The following is a 23615-nucleotide window of genomic DNA, read 5'->3' on the forward strand; positions in this document are numbered from 1 at the left end:
GGAAACGAACAGGCCGACGTTGAAGCGAAAACTGCTTTAGATAATGCTTCTGAAGTACGCATTCCGTTATCACGAACAGACACAAACGCCCTACTTCGGCGCGTAATACGCAACCGTACGTTGGAACACTGGACCCAACCTGATCGATGACACAAGCGAGTACACAAATGGGACCAAGAAATAAAATTTCGTATGGTTCACAAGCTCAAAAGTAGCCAAACGAGCATGGTGCACCGGATTCGCCTTGGTGTCGCATTCAGCAACCGTTATAGACATATGATAGGTGGCAGTGACAATAGCAGAAACTGTGAATACTGTGAGGTACCAGAAACACTTGATCATATATATTGCGTGTGTCCCGCGTACGCGCAAGAGCGACAGCAACTGGTCTCTTCCATTGCAAAGATCCATAAGAGGCCGCTATCAGACGAGTTTCCTTTAGCTCCTTGGCCTAATGTAAACAGCGCAGCCCTGATAACAACGTGCCGCTATAGCTTTTCTCCGAGCCACTGGGCTGGACGCACGGCTTTAGAGATGCCACAACTTTGTGATTTTGTATATACGCATCTCTTCCTTATACCATCATCGTCATTCATCAGCCCTTTTCCTCCCCGTCCCTCATCTCCAGTGTAGAGTAGCAGGCCAGAGCAAGTTATAGCTCAGGCTGACCTCTCTGCCTTTCTGTAAATAAATTTCTCTCTCTCTCTCTGCCGGTCTAATTCCGGTAATTTCCTGTCGAGTGGAGGTCTTTTCCAAGTCTTGGTATTCTTGCATAGACCGAGCACAGGGGTCGAAGCGCGCTGGTACACTATTCACCGGTATAGGTATACCCGGCAGAGGCACTCGTCTTCTGCCTCCCGCAACAGTCGCGGATGGTCAGCCATTTCACCAATGCTGTGGTGGGACAAGGGAAGCGCAGCAACCTTTAAAAACTCTCTAGGCGATTATTATTATTATTATTATTATTATTATTATTATTATTATTGTTATTATTATTATTATTATTATTGTTGTTATTATTATTATTATTATTATTATTATTATTATTATTATTATTATTATTATTATTATTATTATTATTATTATTATTATTATTATTATTATTATTATTATTATTATTATTATTATTATTATTATTATTATTATTATTATTGGCGTCTCCTTTGAAACTGGGTAGTGCCAAACAGTCACCTAGCCTGCTTGATTTAATCAGGTATGCTATACATGCTTGTCCTCCTAGCATTTTTGTATTCATCTCTTTAATCTCCCTTTTTTTTGTCTCAAGCTTCTCCATCTACCTTGTACAGCTACCTATGCCGGTACATGATCCGCAAGCTCTATGGGTGTCGCCTCCTGGCGGTCACTGCCTCAACCATGCGCAATGTAGATGGCTCCTTGCGTGCTCTGCTAGCCACTACGTGTTTAATTGTGCGCGTATGTCATGCCCATCTTTTCAACACTGTCTGTTCCGTGGTGTTAACGCAGTCACAAAGGCCCGTGTGCATCTTTTCTTCTCTTTTCTTTTTGACAACGTATAGAAGCATATGATCTCGCAGCGCAGTCTTCACTGGGATGGGATCAGGGATTGCACGCATCGAGCGCCCAGTGTGTGATAGTCTCACCCTCCGTTAGCCACAATCATTTCAATTCAGTTGCCGCTTTGTGTTTCAAGCACGACAGAAAATGCGTCTGGCGCCGTTCGGAACAAATGAAGGGGTCCCATCGACGCGTGCTTTTTGTCGCGATGTGCCGATCGTTCCGCAATCTTTGTGACGCAACGAAACATGAGGCAGTGCGAAGATAACTCAGCAATAAAACACAAAGAAAAAATCTGAACCACTAGCTCTTATCATGTCATGGGACACATTTGTTCTTGGATGTCCAATTTCGTGACTGTCACTTAGCGGTCACGCGAAAACCCTTGTCTTGGAGGCGACCTTTTATTATGTAGATCTGATCCCATTCCACTACGATTGGGGTGCTCAGCCTCGCAATTGGATTGGGGCATTTTGGTGGCTTGGATCCTCTGCTACATAAGAAAAGAGAATGAAGAGCTAGTGTTTCATGAAGACCATGTGATATACATAACCACCTTGAGAACCTCCATATAGAAACAATAGTAGCCGCAGATTCTTCTGTCAGTGAAAAGGAGGCAGGAGTGGGCATTTTCTCGCTCTCATTAAATTGGTCGTTCTCTCTTCGACTGCCCGACTTTACACCAATAGTTCAGGCAGAGTTATTGGCTATCTATCTAGCCCTACGAAAACGTCCCTCATCTATTTATTCACCCGTAATCATAACCGACTTCCTATCCGTTTGTTCCGCTCTGTCAGTGCCAAATTCATCAACCAGTCTCCGAGAATTCTGTTCATCTATCCCCCAACATTTACGCCGCATCCGCTTGGTATGGGTACCAGGACACACGGGACTCACTTTAAAAGAGTCGGCAGACGCACCAGCGGCGGCATCTCTTAAAGGCACGGTTCTGACAAACCTAAAACCTGCGGCACGCATCACGGCTGTAAGATTTTTTAGAAAACTTGGTGTCCAAGAAGAACATGCCATATCATGTGTATTAAATAACACCGCTTTTCAGCACCTTAGACTCCCTTGGCACAGTAGATGGTGCTAAACAAGAAAATTTGAAGTTTCATTCAAGAGAATGCGTTGCCGAATACGAATGCTTAATTTTTATTCCCACATCTAGGTCTCAATCGGCAACTTCCGCTCGATTTTTTCGCTGCAACGACCCTGAAACTACGGAATATTTCTATGTTGAGTGTCGTAGGTTCGACTTGCACAGAAAACGACTTCTAAAAGGCCCCCTTCGCCAACTTGAATTGGTCATAACGCTTCCTGGGACACAGTCTCTTGGGGCATCGGCACTAGGACAACGCAATAGGAACGTTTGTGATGCCATATTTAATTTCTGTACGTGAAACAAACAGACTGCCATGCTAATTGTAATTTTTTCTTTCTTCAATATGAACACAAAAGTATTAACTTCACATTTTACATTATTGTAGCCTGAAGATTGATATTATCGATTAGTATTCATGTATTGCCATTCTTAAATTACAAAATTCTATTTAGGTATTCTTCGCTTTTTAACTACTGCCGCCCGATCCATGGCCGATCCCTTGTGGTGGGTTGAGCCATATTCGTAGGCACCGCATCAAGCCAAACGAAGCCATGTGTTGAGGCAAAAATACCAACAACGTGTGAGTATGACACGGCAGTCATAACACTAATTGCTGGTGGCTGTTAGACTCGTGCTTTAGCGTGGCGTTGTTAGCTTTATGGAAGGTGTTCTGCTACTATTGGCTTAAAGAAAACATATTTACGGCCTGTAACTCGAACTTTTTCGCATCGCTGTCGTGCAAGTAACCGTGCAAAGACAGCTCTGTATTTAAGTGGTACATTTTTATTGTTGTTGCGATAAATATAACCATGTATGAAATAACATGTCGATCCTGATAGAGCGCTTTCACTCACAATCATGTAGCTTGCCTAACTGAACTCACTAAGTTTATTGCATTCCACAGCAAATTGACAAAAAATGTTGGATATTGATGCGCACACGCCACTGATATAGTGTGAGCAACTGAATTGCTAAATTAGCTTAATTGTGCAGGAATGCAGGCTTGTTCATAAGCAGTGCAACATAAACAAAAACGAATACTGCATTTGTACAGTTGTGCAACAGCAATGTCAACATGGTAGGCACACCGGAAAGTAAACACGTAGAAAAAGGCCACCAAGGTAGTACCTAAAGACGGATGGTGGGGCTGAGTGCTAGTCCACCGTTGAATGGCAGTTTGTACTTCTTTCACGTGCAATAGGAACGTCCTGCATGTTTTGTCCAATCATGTGGCTTTACAGGCAATATATTATCAGTTAATTGCAGTCAACGCGTTTCATTAGCCGTCAATCAACCCAAACCACTCACAACGAAGCGCCGCGGTTTGCAATTTAAGGCATGCCGCCGAACGCCTATCCAAACTAACGCGGCCACGATGCTGCCACCTATAGCTCGATCTCTCAATAGGCCCTCCTTTCGGGATCTGAACCCCTCAAATTATCCTGAGCGTTGAGCCAGAGGACATCCGTAACCTTAGGGAAACCGATGGGTTCCTGGCGGCAAGCATGTAAGTGCAAGTATGCATAAGCAGTGGCGTAGCTAGGTTGTCTAGCACCCGGGGCCCATAGGTCTTCTGTCACCCCCCCCCTCGTGTGTAGTCGAGAAAGGCGAGGATGTCAACAATTTCCGGGTGTCTTCAGACGTATATGACGCCCCCCCCTCCCCACTTGCCCCTGCCACCCGGGGCCCAAGGCCCCCCGCCCCCTCCCCCCCCCCCCCCGTTGCTACGCCACTGTGCATAAGCAAGCATATGAAAGGAACATGAAGGTAGAGAAAAGGGGACATAGATCACCAGAAAAAAGATTAGGTAAATATTTCTGAATAAAAAGAAATGCCACTCACATATCGAGCAATGTATTTAAGCTTTGAGGGCTACAAGACGCTGGTATACCGAAGGAGCCTATGCGTTATGCATCTTCAGCATGTAAAGGCCAAGGAAACATTAAAAGCTGTATGTAAATACGCGTGAATGCAGCGTGACATTCGCTATCACAGTATAGTTAACTGCATTTACTAGATCATGAGGTTTTACCTGCCAAAACCATTACCTGGTTATGATCCACGTCATAGCGAGGGATTCCGGATTAATTTTGACAACCTGTAAATCTTTAACATGCGCCTAAACCTAAGTACACGGGTGTTCTTGCATTTCGCACCCATCGAAATGCGGCTGCCACGGCTGGAATTTGATTTCGCGACCGCGTGCTTAGCAGCGCAACTCCAAAGCCACTAAGCAACCACGGCGGGTGAGCTGTTTTTGAAGCGAAAAGCTTCACTACGCTAGTCAACACCGCGCTTCGCGCGAGCCGGCGTATGTCGGAAATGGCTCCGTAAGCTGTTCGGAGTCGGCGCAGGTGGCCACTGCCGCGCGCTATGCGCCAGGAGCTAATTTTATGAACGGGCTCAGAAGTTTCTCAATCGTCAAAGCAGAGAGCAAGAACGGCCGCCTTCGCAGGGAGTGGCGCGCGCGCTTCGAAAGATCGCAGATGTCGTGATTCCGCTGCGTCATGCGGCTGATTGCGGCTGTCATGCGACTGTCTCAGTATGCTGCCTCGGACTCTGAGGGCGACGGCGACGCAAACCAGCCCGGAACATCGGCGGCCGCAGCCCAGCGCGCCCAACTGTAGTGCTTGCAGTTAAATTTTTCGTAGTAGAATACCCGTTCAATGAAAGATTTAGATTTTTTTCGGAGATGGTGCCTATAGAGACGGCAATACATATCGTATATCATAATTTTTTGTCACACATTTTTCTTAGTGGATGCAAGTGTGTAGTTACAAAACTTCGTTCAATTTTATGATGCCGCCGTGATTCTGGCATTCTATATCTTATTTCTGACATATATCTCGCTAATAAAACTTTTATGGGTGAAAAGTGAATTCATTGAGCTTTTTTGTTTATGCATTACATAGTACATTGAGTGCCGTAGTTCCTTCAGTAAAAGAAAATTGGCGTAACCTACAGAAAACACCTATTTTCCCCATGGTATTTAAAGGATGCGGACATACACAGGCAGACAGTGACGGTGCGCTTCCCTGTGAGTGCTTATTGCAAAAAGAATAACATTTTTATACAGGAGCTGGACAACACAAATATCAGGGAACTCACGGAAACACATGGTGGCACACAGTGCCGCCAGCGCCCCTCTCCCTTCCCGTCCCAGATAAATCATTTCTACTGAGTGCCACGAAGCCTCTGATACTACAGACGCAGCTCTATCGCCCAGTATTGTGATAAAGCTGGCTTCCCTCTTTGTCCGTCATTCTATGTTCGAATCGCTTAAACGCTATCCTCCCGATACTGACTTGCACTGGCTTATCTACTGTGAATTATCTTGTCTTAACGCGTATCGAACAGCCATGCATGCAATTTATGACAAATAGGGCACACACAAACATTTGTTAAATCTGCCAGCACTATATTTGTACGTAAGGATCAGTGGTTCGATTAGGCCGTTGTGAATTGCGCGCACCATCTAAATCTACTTTCTTACGCTGCAGCTTTTCCGAAACCATGCTGTAATGCCCAGCCACACCCGTGGCTGAGCAAGATGTGAAGAAAGAGATGACAGTTGTTATGAAAATTGACGGCAACCATGTGCCTTACACTCCACGAGGCAACCTGGCTTCCAAATTCACCTTTCTACCGAATCCCTCGATCGATATCATCGCACCGGCAAGTGCTAACTTTAGTTATGAAAGTACATTACCTTGTGTTGCATGATTGAAAAGCTCTGCTACAACACCAGCATCTTCCGGCAAAAGAATGTGCGTGGAATACGCAATATATGAAAAGAGCTTGTGACGTAAACAGGATATTCTGAGTCCACTCATAATCATATATGCTTAAAACAAGTTCCACCAGACGCCAACAACGACACCAAGGACAACATAGGGGAACGTAGGGGAACGTAATTGTGCTTACGAATTGAATTAGAGAAATAATAAATAATCTAAATGAAAGAGGATGAAAAAACAACTGGCGCAGGTGGGATACGAGCCCAGGTCTTCATATTACGCGTGAAATGCTCTTACCAATTGTGCTACCGCGGCGCCGCTTTCCCATCCGCTTTCTGGGGTACTTATGTTTTACTCCTAGAACTAAACCTGGGTGTGTTAACCAGCGCCACCATTCACAAAACTTGGCGGCGAATGTGGAACATCCTTTCTGCCGCAGGCGTCACGAGTATGTGCTCTATTTGGGTTAATTAAATTATTGGGTTTTACGTGCCAAAACCACGATCTCATTATGAGGCACGCCGTCTTGGTGGACTACGGAAATTTGGACCCCCTGGGTTTCTTTACCGTGCACCTAAATCTAAGTAAACGGTTGTTTTCGCATTTCGCCTCCATCGAAATGTGGCTGCCGTGGCCGGGGTTCGATCCCGCTACCTCGTGCTTAGCCGCCCAACACCATAGCCACTAGGCAAACACGGCGGGTATCTATTTGGGTGACGGCAACTGATCAATAAACCCACACATGCTACGTGGAGGTATCAATGTTGCCGGATTCGAGACCCTCGTAATGTAATGAACGAGAAGAAAGGAAACCGAGGGGCCCGATTTTAATTAGTCATATCATAAGAAGCCAACAAACAAAGACACCAAGGACAACATAGGGGAAATTGTTTATACTTAGCAATTGTTTAAAGAAACGATAAATTAATGGAAATGAAAGTGGATGAAAAAACAACTTTCCACAGTCGGAAACGTGGAAGTCAACTATAGAAATGTTTGCAGTCTTCGTGTGTCTGAGCACGACTACGCTCGAACACAGGCACACGCAGCATGCTGCGTTCGAGCGCGACCGTGGCTGCTGGTAGTTTCCAGAAGCCAGGGAGGATAGTTCAAATCTAGATGCCAGAAACTCGACGTAGGAAGCCGCGGAACGTACTGTCGGTACGCGTACCATGCAAATGTGTTGCACACGGCGACTCTCAATGCTTGAAACGAGCTGCCGTGAGAAGTGTTGGGTGACCAAGGGGAAAAGGTGGTCAGGCAACTTTTGGCTTAAACCACAGGATATGGACATGCTAATCGTGATTGTCTCATAGCACGAATAAACTGACGAAAGTGCGAAGGAGTTCCCCACTCACCTGCCCCCACTATATCCTGTAAATATACCTGATCTGAGGACCGGATCCAGCTGTTTACACGCCAGCCGGAACTGAATCGGCATCGTGTCGCTTCGGAACAGAAATGCGTGAACCTAATTGTTGAGTTCACTTACGGTTATCGAGACAAAGCGCTCTCGTTACATATCGTAGTTATCATTTCTGATCTGGTTCGGCATGTACCAAAGAAAAAAGCGCTCACTGCTCACGTAAACACAGACGGTTTCTGCAAGAGCCAACGATCATACCACGCTGAATACGCCGGTTTTCTCTGCAACAGGAATGCAAACGCTGCCTCTCGCAGACAGAAGCTAAAGGAAGAAACCGTCTGACACATGCTTCCATAACAAGCATGACACCTGCTTCTTCTACTGAAGTGAAGGCTATTTAAGGGATCCGATGAATTAAGTGAGAACAGAGGGAAGGAGAAAGCAAGAAAGCGCATATGCTTCTGAGGACCATGCCAATAATTATCACAACGACAGCAAGAACACAAAAGTAAGGCTCAAGCGTGCTATGCAGTTTAGCGATATGATGAAGAACAAAACCTAATTACAGGATACATTTTTGGATTTGATGGCGTGCTGCACAGCGTCCTAGCGACGACAAACGCAGGCATTACCGTCACATTGTGACAGGATGTGAAGGCCAGTATAAACTGCACGCAGCTGAGATCTAAGAACGACGAAATGGCAGGCAGGAACGTTAACCAGGACGGTGGTCTGTCAGCCAGAGTACATAAAGAGGTTAGAAGTGCGACAGCTGGCAGAGAGCAGAGGATCCCCCAGAACACTCATTTCATACGCTTTGTCTGCGATGTCGAACTAGCACGCAGGGTAGAATTTGGGCCCTTTCTCACCAACCTATGTTACGTAATAGCGCTTCCTGAATGTTCGGCGTATGAGCGCTCGTCATTCGTGGCGACGTAATCTGCGGGTATACAAGGGCAAACGTGCGCGGCTTGCAAAGGTGAGCCGATAATCATGGTGGCTTGATGGGCATGCCCGATGTTAGGGCAAACGTGCGCGGCTTGCAAAGGTGAGCCGATAATCATGGTGGCTTGATGGGCATGCCCGATGTTAGGGAGCTCCAGAGCGCGCTAGGGAAGGAGTGAGTGCATCTCCTCCTCTAGTCCGTGCGGCTGAGTGCATACGCGACTGAGCGCATACGTGGCCCGCAGTGGCGGTCAGCTACGGAGGGTGCCAGGGCTAAGGGCGAACCGATGACTGGTGGCTTCATGCACGCTGTGTTTCCGCACGCCAAATGTTGGAGGTCGAGTAATTTGAGTTGTATAGACCAGGCACAGTTCCAACGGTGATGAAAGTGGCAGCGTGAAGTGTTCGCCTTGAGAGAAGCACGCGCGATCCCCGCTGCCAGCGTTCTTATCATCAAGTCAGCTAGAATTGGAAGTCAGAGCGAGTGCTCGCGGTCATCAAGTGAGATATCTTCATCTTTTTATGTGTGCTAGTGACGCGATGCTTCTTCAGTTATTAAGTGAATATTTACTGCAATTTATGCAACACAAAGCGACGAACATTACTTCGTGTAATTGTCTAATATTTTGATATCGCTATCAATGCTTCGCCGTTCGTGCGAAACTACGACTCCTTTAAGAAAGCCAACAGCACCCTCTTGCAACCGTCCAAGGACTTTCATAGCTGAGAGGTCGGGTATCTCTAGCCTGGACCACACCGTGGCCTGGACGAACTGGCACGTGCTCTGGCGGTAGAGCCACGTGACCGAGTTGCAGGACGTGTTCGTCGCCGAACTAGCTTTTTTAGGCGCATGTGCTTTCGCGCGGGAGTTTTGTGGCTTGGGGTGTTTAAACGGTGCGGTCATTGGTAGCACTGTGTCGCGGTCTTCCACCGACTGGGCGGACGGTTGCGGAGCGCATCCGTAGCCGCGGTCCGCTGCGCATGGCTAGTATAGATGTCCCGTTTATTCTTGCCGATTCACAGCAGCTTCGCTTAGAGCGACTCCTCTAGCGCGTTGTATACCTGCATGATTTTAAAGTGTATGGACGGAGCAGTGTCTGGCCTTCGTTAACGATAAGAAAGCGCAGGCGCGCAGCCGTCGTCGTGACATCATATTCGCGCCTGTCGTCATTCCGTTGTTGTCACGCCGCCGTCCTCACGCCATATTATAGTCACACTATCCTGGTTCTGTTGTCACAATACCGTGTTATTCGTGCTGCTGTCGTCGCCTGCACTGTAGTCATTCAGTTGTCGATGCACCACTGCCGGCGCCTCTCCGTCGTCATCGTCGCGCTGTCATGCCATCTATACAGAAACATCTCGACGATAACTTGTGCTCGTGTCAAACGCCCTTACCAATATCAGCAGTGCGAAAGTTTTGCTAGTGTACGTTTGGTTTCTGCGGACGGCATAGGCTGTTTGCTCACATGTACAGTCATCCTCTGTAGACTGAACGCAATCTTTATCTATCTCTTTTTTTTTACCATCCATGACGTCCTCAATACTTCTGTGGAAAACGACGTGGCTATCGAGCCTGGGCGGAGCGACATCGGCGAGGCCACAGTGGCACTGTGGTCGCCATTCTCTTCGCGCTCCTCGCCACTGTGGAGTTCTTCTTTTATTGTCGACTCAAGAGAGACAAGTGTTCGGGTGTCAGTTCCACAATGGCCTTCTGCAGTCGCCTAAAGAAGACTGGAGTACCGGACTCAGGAGCGCGCGATGAACGCGCAAGTTTCGCCGGAGGTGATTCAGGTAGGAGAAAATGTCTTTGAGGTTTTACCCGCCTACTGCAATGGTGGCAACTGCAGGAACGGTGTTTACATTTTCCCAAAGTACGTTTAAAAAAGAATTAAATTATGGGTTTACGTGCTAAAACCACTTTCTGATTATGAGGCACGCCGTAGTGGAGGACTCCGGAAATATCGACCACCTGGGGTTCTGTAAGGTACACCTAAATCTAAGTACACCGGTGTTTTCGCATTTCGCCCCCATCGAAATGCGGCCGCCTTGGCCGGGATTCGATCCCGCGACCTCGTGCTCAGCAGCCCAACACCATAGCCGCTGAGCAACCACGGCGGGTCAAAGTACGTTTGAAGGACCAAGAATTGTATATATATGTACCTCAAAGTATGGCGTTATCACAAGCAATTCTTCCCAGGAGGCGCATACGCTAACTATAATGCGTGTCGCTCCGCTATTTCCAAGGGTGCACCGAAACGCTTTATCCGGAAATAAATTTACCTAGGTGTAAAAACATATTTCAAATTATGAGGTTGAACATCCCAATACAACTCATGGCCTTTGCTGCGTTGTTCAGCAACGCAGCACCATAGCCACTGAGCGACTCTGGCAGCTATACAAATAAGACTATAATATCGTTATCATGTATAATATCCGCAAGTGTCGCAAAAAAAAAGGAAATGTGCGCTCAATATACCTGTACATATTTTTACGACAACCCATTTATTGTCCTCGATAGTAAATGTTGAACTGAACGCTTAAAGTAACAGGTCGACGTTTTGTCGAATAATATATTGAGGCCGAGAATAAGAATACCTGTTTAAAGCATTCACTGAAAATTAGCGTGCCATATATTTTTCCTACAGGGATTTCGCTAATGTTGCATCAGAAATTCACTAGAATGATTCGAAATTCCTGAAAAAAATCTTGTTCAATATTGACTCAAAATATTGTGTGCTAAAACTGCGTTTCCGTCCCTAAACAAGCAAAAAAAGTTCCTTTTAAATGCCAACATTTCAAACCAGATTGCAGGAATATGCGTGAGCCTGGCACCATAATATGCCCATGCAAAATGTTGCTGATGTTTCCCCGTCTTTTCTGCAGATTATAGGTCATATAAAAATGTCAGCCCCCAGGAACCGCTCTTGAGCCCTGCCTTTCAACTGGACAGAGAGATCAAAGCAAAGCTGGAGGCTGAAAACCTATACATCAAAAAGGAAAACCTTATCATTTGCGCGGTCATCGGTCAAGGTATGTAATTTCAGTAACGAAATGCATTATATCACAGCAGCGAAGACTCGTGTTTGTCGTCGCCGGTAACATGGAAACGTTATTGTCCCACAAAGCAAATACCTGCGGAATGATTTTCTCACTCAAACCCATAATAGCTCCTGTACCATTCAGTAGTTGGATTTCAAAGGCCCTCTGATAAAAAAAATAAACTTAAGAGAAAGCTAGGAAAAAACAATTCAGACTAGACTGATAATTACTAGTAAAAACACACACATCAGTGATAGAATCAAACACATGCAGCAAACCACCAATGGTCGCCGTTCGGCGTTTTTGTTGTCTTTGGTTATTGTTTACAAATAGTTTTCCACTTCCCATCCATAAGCCTTCTTTCGGACAGCGAAATAAAATGGTTCTTAATCAGCAGGTTGTCGGGTCGCTTCTCTTTGGCCTATCTTTATGCTCTTTACTCAGATGTAGACGTTTAAATACTTTTTCGAGACTGCTACACGACCTGTCAGTTTCTTTATTATGGTGATCATATAAGCCCGCAACAACAAGCGGATGACTTCTTCAAAAGAAACACATAGGAATGGCGTGGTTTGTCCAAGAAAAAAAAAAGAAAGAAGGACGGACAGACAGACAGACAGACAGACAGACAGACAGACAGACAGACAGACAGACAGACAGACAGACAGACAGAGCGAGATAGATAGATAGATAGATAGATAGATAGATAGATAGATAGATAGATAGATAGATAGATAGATAGATAGATAGATAGATAGATAGATAGATAGATAGATAGATAGATAGATAGATAGATAGATAGATAGATAGATAGATAGATAGATAGATAGATAGATAGATAGATAGATAGATAGATAGATAGATAGATAGATAGATAGATAGATAGATAGATAGATCAAATAAGAGAATATTTCATGTAGCACCTGCAAAGAGTGATCTCATGAAATGTTTGTTTATCCACCACGAGAGTCACAACTTCATTGTAATGCAATTTATATGTTTACGAACTCCATCGTTAGAAGATATGCCGAAACGCAAACTCCAATTCAGGCGGATGAAACGTATACGATGCCATGTCACAAGGACGAAAGCAATGTATGGTGCTTGTTGAAGGAATTATAGTAATGACAGGTGTGTGCACAGAAAGTACGACACGTATCGAGCAACATTTAGGGATTCTGTGCTTCTCGTGTCATAGTGGAACGTACACATTCTGAAGGATTGGCCAAGAACGAGCATATACATCCAGTGACACGTACTGAGCGGCTCAATAAAAGAAATGAGACGATTCCAAAATTTCGGTAAAAATGATTCACCCTTCCATTAACAGACCGGTGCGCTTTGGAGAATCATCTGGCCGACATTGTATTGGATGTTTCTCCGAACACTTTAATCAATTTGTGAAGATCACTTGTGGCAGGTAACACAATTCTAGTCTTTAAGCTGGATTACTGAGAGGCGGATATTACTTGCACGAAAAATCGAAATACATAACTGACTAATTGCTAAAATATCTAATCAAGATTTTGCTTATTTACCTTACGACTCATATTGCGGTTTACAAATTGTAGCCATTGAGACTGCAAGGCATAACCACTTGAAAAAAATTCTGTGTATGACACCATTTTCGAAAGAAGCGCCATGGAACGTAACGTGAAAATGCAGTTCCATTTAATAAAAACCCGTTTTATGCATTAAAACAAAAACGTAACTGGGCCACCAATGTATTTCTTTTCAAAGATCTGGAATTAATATCTCAAAACTGGTATCGACCCGAGAATTCGTTTCAAGTTGATCCGCGTTCAGACTCCACGGCTACAGTTTGTAAATTATATGGTTTATGATGATGATTGTGCTTTCTCCTACAGGTGACCCTCAGAAATTACTAAAAGTCCTCGTAGAAACATCCAGTACGTTCAGGTTTTATGTAGGAATTTATGTATTGGAAATGTAATTATTATCTACATACTTGTTCAGCGTACAATAATTGTATAAGCCACTTCGCTGGTAGTTTCATATAAACCTTAAAGGGACACTAAAGAGAAAAATTATTTCTACTGCGTCAGTAAATTACCTTTCTACGACACTAAAAACAACACTCTTACCATAGTCAAGCCAGAAAAAGCGCAAGAACGAAAGACGGGTGGCGACGCTTCCTTGAACTTTCTGCACCTGGTCGCTGTGACGTCATGAATTTTGATGACATCTTCTAGGGCCTACTTACTTACACAGCGGTACAGATTGACTACATTGTGTTCTAAAGGAACGAAATATTAAACATTGCAAGTTTCAGGAACCTTTACTCATCCGATGCGGCCCAAATGCGAAAACATACTTTGGAATTCTTGACGTCACACTGACGTAACGGCGTTGGGGTTTCGGCGCGAAATTCAAATACTGATACTTCGACCTTCATTTTCTCATCTAATAATGATTATATTATATTCAAATGACTGCCTGCACGGTTCTCAAACAACGCTTTATTAGCCTAAACTGATTTATTGTTTCGCTTTAGTGTCACTTTAAGTATATATGTCCACAAGTATTCCCACCGAAGTAGCAGCTGACCCCACAGCAACCAGCCCACACCACCCAGCAGCCAGGCAGCCAAGTGAAACCCGGAAAAGTAGGCAAAGAGAACTTAGCTTCAAAAGTACGCTTTGTACAATAATTAAATGTAAAATTTACAGCAATGGAGCCGCAGCAGGGAAAAACAGCTACGCACTTTAGAGCTTAGTTTATGTTTATGCGCATTTCACAAACTGAATTCATTCCGACTTACCCCACTTGCACTTATTCTAAGTACTTTGTACATCATTACATTATTTATTTAGGGATGCCTTGAAATACAGCTGTGGCCTTCGAGACATTGGGGCTGAACACTCAAGCCATAGTTATTATCCATCACAGCGTCACAGTGACCGACGCTGCACGAGCGCTAAGCAGGACTCATTGTTTAGCTCGCTCTTCTCGCTTCTGTATCTAGATGACTGTACTACCTAGAAACAAGCGGAAATGTAGTTCTGCGAAGGACCTGTGGAGACAAGATTGGAGGCCTGAAAATATCACATTTTTTTTTCAACAGAAGAGCAAGCAGGCCAAGACGCTCTGATCCCCTTAGCCGACTTCACCCACACGCGCGCGCGCGTGTCAGGCGACTGAAAATTTACACAAGCGACCAAGCCAAAACTAGAAGTCTGATCCACCTAATAAGCAGAAATAGTCATTCTGGTAACACGATATGTTTATCTTGCTTTTCTACTGCATTTTTTATGCGCTTTGCACTGTTGATCTCTTCTCAGCTGAGTATCAGCCTCAGGCAAAAGCTCAGTTAACTAGCGTGAATCTATTGCTTTGTATTAGATAGTGTTCCAAGCAATGTTATTGAATTTAATCTTCTTAGTGTAATATAAATAAAGTAAGCTAATTGCCTTCTTTTTCTTTACCACCCGAGAAGACTGCATAGTATTAGGGAAAAAATATTCAATTCGCATTTGTGCTCAGCTCAGTGTCTTCAGTCAAAACTCAAAACTGTCCCCATACGATCCGCATTTGATTACATTTCGAAAAAGATTTTTTTTTCACGCAGCTATTTGGATGACAATTCTTTCGTTGGTAAAATTGCATAAAACAATGCCACTGCAGTAATGCGTGAATTACTCTGCCAGACTACAAAAATGTGTTCTGCCATAGATTGTATCGAATGCTTTCAAGCTCTCTGCATACACGGCAGCAACAGGTCGCAATGACTGTGCCGTGACTCGAACCTCTCTGGTATATACTTTTATGTATTCACCTTTCTACAACTATTAGTGAGTTAAATTTCTTGCCCTAGTCACACTATGTGTAAGAAATTCACATTTGTTGGTGTTTATTACTTGTTTGAATGTTTGTTTGTTTTCTTTGGAGGGGGGGGGGCAGGGCACTTGGGGCTTCAGGCTATGTGATGTATTTCTAAATAAAGATATAGGATTTTATTCTATAAGTGATATCCAAAAGACTAACATCGCGTAACTCCCGAATAATTGCAAACTGTAAGGTAAGAATACTGCCCTAAGATTGGTCTAAAATGCGATTTTATTTCCCGCGGAATAAGCTGTTTCATTGTCCATTTTCATTCTAACCGGTATATCTCTGCTTCTCTTCTGATCACGAGGTCAGTTTGGTTGCGTCTACCGGGGCATCTTGGATTTGGGAGGCAAGAACAAAGCTCACACGTTGACCGTAAAAACTCTTCAAAACAGTGAGTACACAAAGTATTTTCGCCTTTCATTGCGATAGTGATTACATATGGACAGACACCTTAGGCTCAATTTCGCCATCGGCGACGGCGGGATTTTCCGTGTGAAGTCCAGATGCGATAAGATCTTATCGCGCCCCGCACGCTGTATGCTGTCGGTGCGCGTGGAAGCGTGCGAGGGTGAGCCGAGAACGATGGGCGTGTTGATGCGCGCCGTCTTCTCGCGCGGGCAAGGGTGGGTGGTAGGAGGTGGAGGCGGGGCGTACGGGGTGTCGCAATCAAGCGTGCGCCAATGGGGGCGAGGGGAACGAGGGGGCGGCAGGTGAACGCGCATTTCCTGCTTTAGCACAGCCGTGTGCCGCCAGGCCCTATCTTGGAGGTAATCTCCAGCGGAGCAGAAGGCAGGGCGAGCCGAGATGGCTGGCCGCTGCATGTGCGCTGTCTTCGCGCCCACCTACTTCTGGAGGTGGCGTAATCTCAAGTTTCGGAGGTGCGTTCGCTTTCTTCGGTTTGCGCTCTCCATCACGCCAGCGTTGTGAAGGCCTGTGTTTGCGACGAGCGAGTGAGATCGGTTCGTTTGCTGTGCGCGCGAGGCGCCGTGCTTGCTAGTTGAATTAGCGAGGCGAGCGCATGTATACTACAGTTATACGTCTGATGAAACTCTGAACCTTACTTTATGCAGTTGTGTAATATGCACTTTACTATCGCTATAATGCTTCGTCTTTAGGAGGAAACCGCTACTTTCTATAAGTTTTCACAGGGCGGGATCTCTTCAGTCGTGCACAATAACTAAAGTGTGACCTTGTAAGCAGTATAGCCCAACTACTCGTAGCATGAGGTTAAATTTTCGCGGCGATGCCTGTACGACGGTACAGCATTCCAGACTGAAATTTTTGAACAGCAGGATTCATAATTTTTTTTATAGTCGGTCCTGCAGCATATAATTTTGTTCTTTTCACACCCTCTCGTGAATAATGTGTAGAGCATATAGCAGCTCTTACAGCAATACAGGATGGCTTTATTTCACTTCCAGAGGATATTATTTGAACACTCAGAGAATCACGTGGGGATGAAAAATGGGAGAATATATATATATATATATATATATATATATATATATATATATATATATTACTGCGTGTTAATTCGGGCGGTCAGCTTGAACAAGGGACGGGAGTGTATAAAGAGAGCCTGTTTTTGTAAGAAAATTGGCGTTCAATAGCTTCTGTTGATTGACTCACCAAGATAAACGCGTGCCAACTGGCAAAGGTGTGCATGCTGCATGCTGACATATTCAGCTTTCAATATATGGCATATGTGACTGATATGCCGTCTGTGTAGTAAAAAATTTACTCGCATAACGCCTCTATTGAGTTACCCCAATCTTTCTAGCGCGTGCGACGCGAAAAATATGAGTGTTTTCAGAAAATCGGTTCGATTAGTGAGGCCATTTTAATAAAAACGGGAGACTGCGGCTGCTTGGGACGTTAGTGGGCACTGGGTGAATTCACTGCCTCTAATAGTGATTGCATATATAAATTCGTAGTGTTATACACTGTGGTAATCTGGCGTTCATTATAGACACTCTGGGAGGAGAAGCGGATGCTCAGGAGTTCCTGAGAGAAGCGCTAATTATGAAGGACTTTCACCACATGAACGTTCTCCCCCTCATCGGTCTCTGCGTTGATGAAGCTGGTGGCCTTATGGTCATTACGCCGTACATGAAACATGGCGACCTGCTTTCCTACATACGGAATCCGAGAAACGTAAGTTTTCCTGAAACGAGTGTTTCGCCTTCGGGACTAATTTGTATGGTGGCTATGACGCATTCTTACAAGGAAAACTGTGGTGCTTCAAGAGTGCAATTTAGCGTGTGCTGAAACAACACTCCCACGCCGTCTGTTCAGTACCGTGCCCCTGTTCAGGACAAAACTGCGTACAGAAGCTGACGATGTCAAGACGGCTTTCATACATAAAGAAATGTAAAAAGCGCATGCACCAAATGCTCTGCTCAGAGTTTTCGTTTTGCTGTCGTAACTCCAGAATCCGACTGTGAGAGACCTGCTTGGGTTTGGCATCCACGTGGCCGAAGGCATGAAGTATTTGGCCGACCTGAAGTTTGTGCACAGAGACCTCGCAGCTCGTAATTGCATGTGAGTGGGAATTCTCATTTTCGCAATGTTTGTCACAAGCTCTAAATAGTTTACGAGCATGTATATGGCACGACTATTTCAGGTTGAGTGAAGATCTTATAGTCCGAGTAGCCGACTTTGGACTCTCTCGGGACGTCTACGAGCAAGACTACTACAGCGAAGACAGAATGAAGAAAAAGCTGCCTGTAAGGTGGATGGCGCCGGAGAGTTTGGAGAAAGGCGTCTACAACCACAAGACGGACGTGGTAAGCAAGCGTTGCGGATGCTGTTATATGCTGGTGGCAATTCCAGGCCAACAGCAACGGTATTTTGCTGTGGCTAAATTCATTATAGATTAGTATTTCATGCTATTGAAGCAATTTCGGCAAAGCTGCAAGATTGATAATTGTATAAAATTTTCACTAGCAGCCTTTAAACAGCACCTAAGCACACTTAGCGGTGTATGTGACGTAAGTCCAAGCACGCCACCTCCGAGAAACTAGGCTTCTTACGCGGCACAAAATTTCCTTGTTTATCAGTGCAGTGTAGTGATACCAGTTAGTATTCATTCGATTGACAGTCGACCCCGAAATTCCAAGCCTACACGCCGCTAAAAAAAATATTATAGGCTACCAATTTGTTAGAATGAATGAAAATCTAAATAAAGAACCGCGGGCCCGCTAAAAGCGTGGACGAGAAGGCCGCTGTCGCCGTGCTACACGGCCCAGCATGGCAACATAATCGGGAATCTGTATAAAGTTTGCGACTTCATGCACATGCCGCCAGTTGAACCTTTCTGAAATGCGTACCTAATGCGCACCTGTGTCCGCAATACGTATCCGTGGGTCGGAAATGGGAAAGCGCGGTCGAAACTAGAATGATCTCGCAAAGGAGTTGAAGATATTGTGATGGCGACGGGGACACGTGGGCCTGGTGGCCTTTTTAGAAAAGAAAAAAATATGGCCAACCTTTCCCCTACCGGAAAATGGGGGCATGCGAAACTTGTCCTGCGTGTATACCTGACCTTCGTCACGGTTAAGTAACCCACAGGTAACGGTGCCGGATTGCTTCGGCCTCCCGCTCCCTCAGCTCGGGAGGCTCAGGCTCGATTACCTTGGCTCATACGGCTGGAACGACGCGCCGACGGCGAGCCCTTTCAGGAGCGAGTTTTCACCGCCGCTCGTCGAAGGCTGCCAGTTCCTCGGCAGTCTTCGCACAAAAAAAGAACACACTACGCGTGGCCGTCCGGTCCTTTTTTCCGACAAAGAATTGAACGGAAACGAAGCCGGTGCAGAGCGCGCGAAACCCTTTCCTGACCTTTCCCTTCCCGGTGGAAGCGAAACGGCCCTGATTGGTTGCGCGCGTGGCGTGAGCGCGCACCTATGTAGCTGGAATCCTTACTAATAACATACGCTTCATCGCCGCTGACGACTCATCAGACCGCCCTTTCCCACAGCTGCTCTGCTCAGGGAGCAACTGGGTGTATTTGCGTGACCACAACGCCACCGAAACTTGTGAGCCAATACAAGCTTCGCTTGAAAAACTTGTGCAGATCCTATGAACTGTGGGATTTGATGGTATGCGAGGCAGTGTGCAGGTTCCAGGCTATCCAGTATTGTTTGGGGTTCACCAATTTGATACCATATGGACCAACGTGTTTGCGCATATTGAACAGTCGTGAGTGTGGTTCGCGAGCGTGTGTGTAACAGATGCAGGACGACGACCACGTTGAGGATGTCCGTATTGCGACAACAGCACAATTCCTACGCCAGCCATTCGACGCGAGCTTATGATTTGGCGACTGATGGGTTCTATACAAGTGTAACGGACGAGAGCGTTAGCGAGAGAAACACATGATGTCATCAGCGACTATGTACGTGTTGTACAATCGTGCGTATACCTATGGATACGGGATTCAGTGTATGCTGAAATGACGATGACATTTGTACTACGGCAAAGAAATGTTAAAACATTATTATATCGGGCTATCATGAAGTTGGTAAGGCGTCGCACAGTTTCTATGTAGCATTAGCTGCCATGAGGAATGAATGAAAAGCTTCCGAAAAGAAAAAGAATGGAAAGGGGTCGTAGAGTATTATAGCTGGGGCCCTCCCTCCAGGGCTCCACTGGCCTCCGCTGCCCACCGGAATTGTTCCAGATGTGCTAGTTGCACCCCCAGGTGTGAACTGCCAAGCTGTGCCTCCCATTGCTCCGCACCAATTATTGTTTGATTAACTAAGCTAGAGTTCCGGTCTCTGGGCTTCGGCATACGTGCACCTCCATGAAGCGTGGTAGAGTGTCGGCCTATCTCCGCACCACGGACATTGAGACAGGTAAAGAGCTGGAAGTATTGCCAGTAATTTCAATAAGAGATGCAGATATATGTCCATCTGTATCCTTTTTAGGTCGGTTGCCTCTTCTCCGCTAAGGGACTTGTGAGGCGTTCCATACTTTTGCCGCATGAAACGCTGGTGAGCCAGAATTTGTCTCGCTAGAATTGAACGGCCGACGATCGGGGATCAGAGAGCTAACGCAAGTATTGGGGAAGTGGACCGGTCCTCAAAGCGCAAGCTGTCACAAGGAAGGAAGATGAGAAAGTGGCACGATACACACGCAGCACCAAGTGTTCCCAACAGTTAGCTGGCTTTGGAACGCGTAGACAATGGATGCGATTGTGGCCTAAAAGTTAGAGATTCACGAGGTATCTGTGCTTCTACATCAGCGGTTCAATTCCTGCGTCGGTCACACATTATTTTCTTTTTGCTCAAGCGCGACTAGACAGGATCATACCAACCTACCACAAAGTGCGAAGAAAGAGACAAAAAATACTTTGCATTCAAATTGTCGACTTATAAACCACTGCAGTGAAACAATAAAGGGAACACGTAGATCATCAAGCAAATATTCCTGCCTCAGTTCCCACTTCGATTATGAATCGGAGTTTGTGGCTTCCAGGTGAACAGTTATCTTCACAGTATCTTCGTGAGTTGCATGCAAAAGCAAATTAAGGTTATGTCGACATGCACGACTATACTCTTGCATTGCTGGACCACGAAGCTGTATAAACGCTTTGTCTGTACATGATTACGTTTCGTGCAGTGGTCATACGGCGTGCTGCTGTGGGAGCTCTTGACGCGTGGCGTGACGCCGTACCCTGACGCTCACAACTGGGACATTGTGAAATTCCTCAAACAAGGACGTCGCCTGGAGCAGCCCAGCTTCTGTCCAAGTGAGATGTAAGTCTGCCTTTGTGCTATTCCATTTCGTGTCACTAGCAGCTCTCATAGGTTTGAACATCCTATGTAGGAAACAATTTTTGGACCAGATCATAGTGCGCACGTCACTAGCATACTCTCTCACAAGTTCGCAAAAACGCCACACACACACACACACACACACACACACACACACACACACACACACACACACACCCGCGCAGTGCCGCTCGCATACATAAAGTTATGTTTTTGTGAGGTTGCACCATAAAAGTTAGGCTAAAAGGAAGCAGTAAGTTAAGCTGGATTAGTGAATTACGCTTCAGGCATTAGCAAAACGACTGCCTTGCTGTGAGTGAAAGATTTGTAATCCAGAAAAGATGCAAGAACGAAAGGCGACACCCAACATAAGTTTCAGCCCTTACGCACCGCAACGTCATGAATTTTCACAGCGTATCCACAGCTTCATTCGTGTGAAGAACTACATCGCATGGTGAAAGAACCGAAGGCTGAACGTGGCAAGTTGTGCGAACTTTTATTGCGACAAAATGGCCGAACCTCAAGATTCTCGACATTAGGGACATCACAGTTGCGTATATACTGGCGCGGATGTTTAGGCACAAAATCGAAAAGCAAAGTTTGGTCTTCGCTTTCTTCAGTTATATAATCAAGTCTATTTCTCCTAACGAACAAAATTAAAAGTTTCCAAATTCTAATTTACCAAACAGAAGGAGAGAACACTTTATTTGCAGGAAAGGTAGGTATAATTTGAGGCCCTCCACGTCCAGGGCCTCAGTTGCAGTTTTTTCCAGTGTGTCGCCGATGCACACTGCCAGGTATACATACCTGTGGTCACGGTGCGAAGTCACTGTGGTCTGTTTTCACGTGCCGACGTTCACATGCTCTTGACCTTATCTCGGCTGATCAAGGATTGCCTCTGCTAAACAGTCACTGCAGGACTATTTATTATTATTTCTGATTTTAACGTCTGATATTTGTCGCACCTTATCTTTCAGTTACACCGTCATGCTCAAGTGCTGGCAAGACGACACCAATCGGCGGCCTTCGTTCGCAAGACTAGCGACTCTCATCAGACATAATCAGCAGTTTCGTCAAAGAAAAGGGAAACGTGAGAGTGGGCTTAAACATTTCCTACGGCAACTGTCATCAGCCTGAAGTGGCCGCGGGTGCAGAATAAAGCGCACATGCCATGTTCTCCACATCACCCGGAAAAGCAATATGGCGACCGTCTATCCTCAGCAGCCTTCTTTATCAGTGCGTCTGTTCACAAATGAACTTATTTAACAACTAAAAGTAATGGAACAGTCAACTATGGCAATAATTCGTAATTTCACGGCAGCAATTAGTGGAGGTCTCGTAAAAAATAAATGACTTTGGCGTTGAACAGTCTCATTTTTAATAAATGTAGTGGTGCCACTTTTTACGTGAAGGTTGCATAACTAACATAGAGTGTCCGATTTTAAGCCGCATCTAATTCAAGCACATGTAGCGTCGGCGTCGAAAGCTTACGGACACTGGAACCTCAGAATAGAGCAGCATATTTCTGTAGCCTGCTATTGGAATTTCCGGTTTATGCTACAAATGAACAAAGTAGTGCGCTATACCGCTTTACTGACACATTTTATGGATTTTTCATTGAGTGTGCGTTCAGTCAACATGCAACATAACATGGCTATATGCATAAAGCAAAAGAAGAAAGCAAAAAGCCATCAAAATGTGAGCAAACATTCCGAACGGTCAGACTGCTCGAAAATTCAATGTTTTCTCAGATACTGTGGTTCGTAAACTTTTGACGCCGACTGTATCCTATAGTTTTGGTGCTACCACTCCTTTTGTACCGCTGTCTATAATTTCAATAGAGGCAAAAAAAAAAAAAGACCATTTCTTGCCCACGTCATCCTCCAAGGCAAATTACCGTATTTCATACGAGACTTCCACTGACGCTGGTTGCTGTAGTTGTACAAACACCTCATGAGCTCTCGACGTCAAAAGTACTGCTTCTGCAATGAAAGCCACAGGAAGCGATGCAACGTGGAGTGTTTTGCAGGACGCGATGGCAACCAACGCAACATGCCATCAACTCTAGTTATTCGCAGAAAGCGAACAACGCGCGAAACAGCAACCACAGTGTTTAGCCAGGCCCCTGACTATCTCGAAGGCACGTGGGCAGGATCTGTTGCCTAATAGCTCACCAGCTGAATTATCTTATATTAGCAGCATAGGCTATGGAACACAGAGGAAACTAGGAAGGAGCGTCACATGCTAAAAAATTAAAACTC

At 45.3% G+C, this 23615-nt stretch overlaps 1 pseudogene; it reads left to right on the forward strand.

Annotated features, from left to right (window-relative positions):
• The first annotated feature begins 7335 nt into the window (after positions 1-7335).
• On the forward strand, positions 7336-22709 carry LOC142585114 (hepatocyte growth factor receptor-like; annotated as a pseudogene).
• Positions 22710-23615: the final 906 nt, after the last annotated feature.

Source organism: Dermacentor variabilis, chromosome 6 (genome assembly GCF_050947875.1).
Source record: "Dermacentor variabilis isolate Ectoservices chromosome 6, ASM5094787v1, whole genome shotgun sequence".
Lineage (NCBI taxonomy): Eukaryota > Metazoa > Arthropoda > Arachnida > Ixodida > Ixodidae > Dermacentor > Dermacentor variabilis.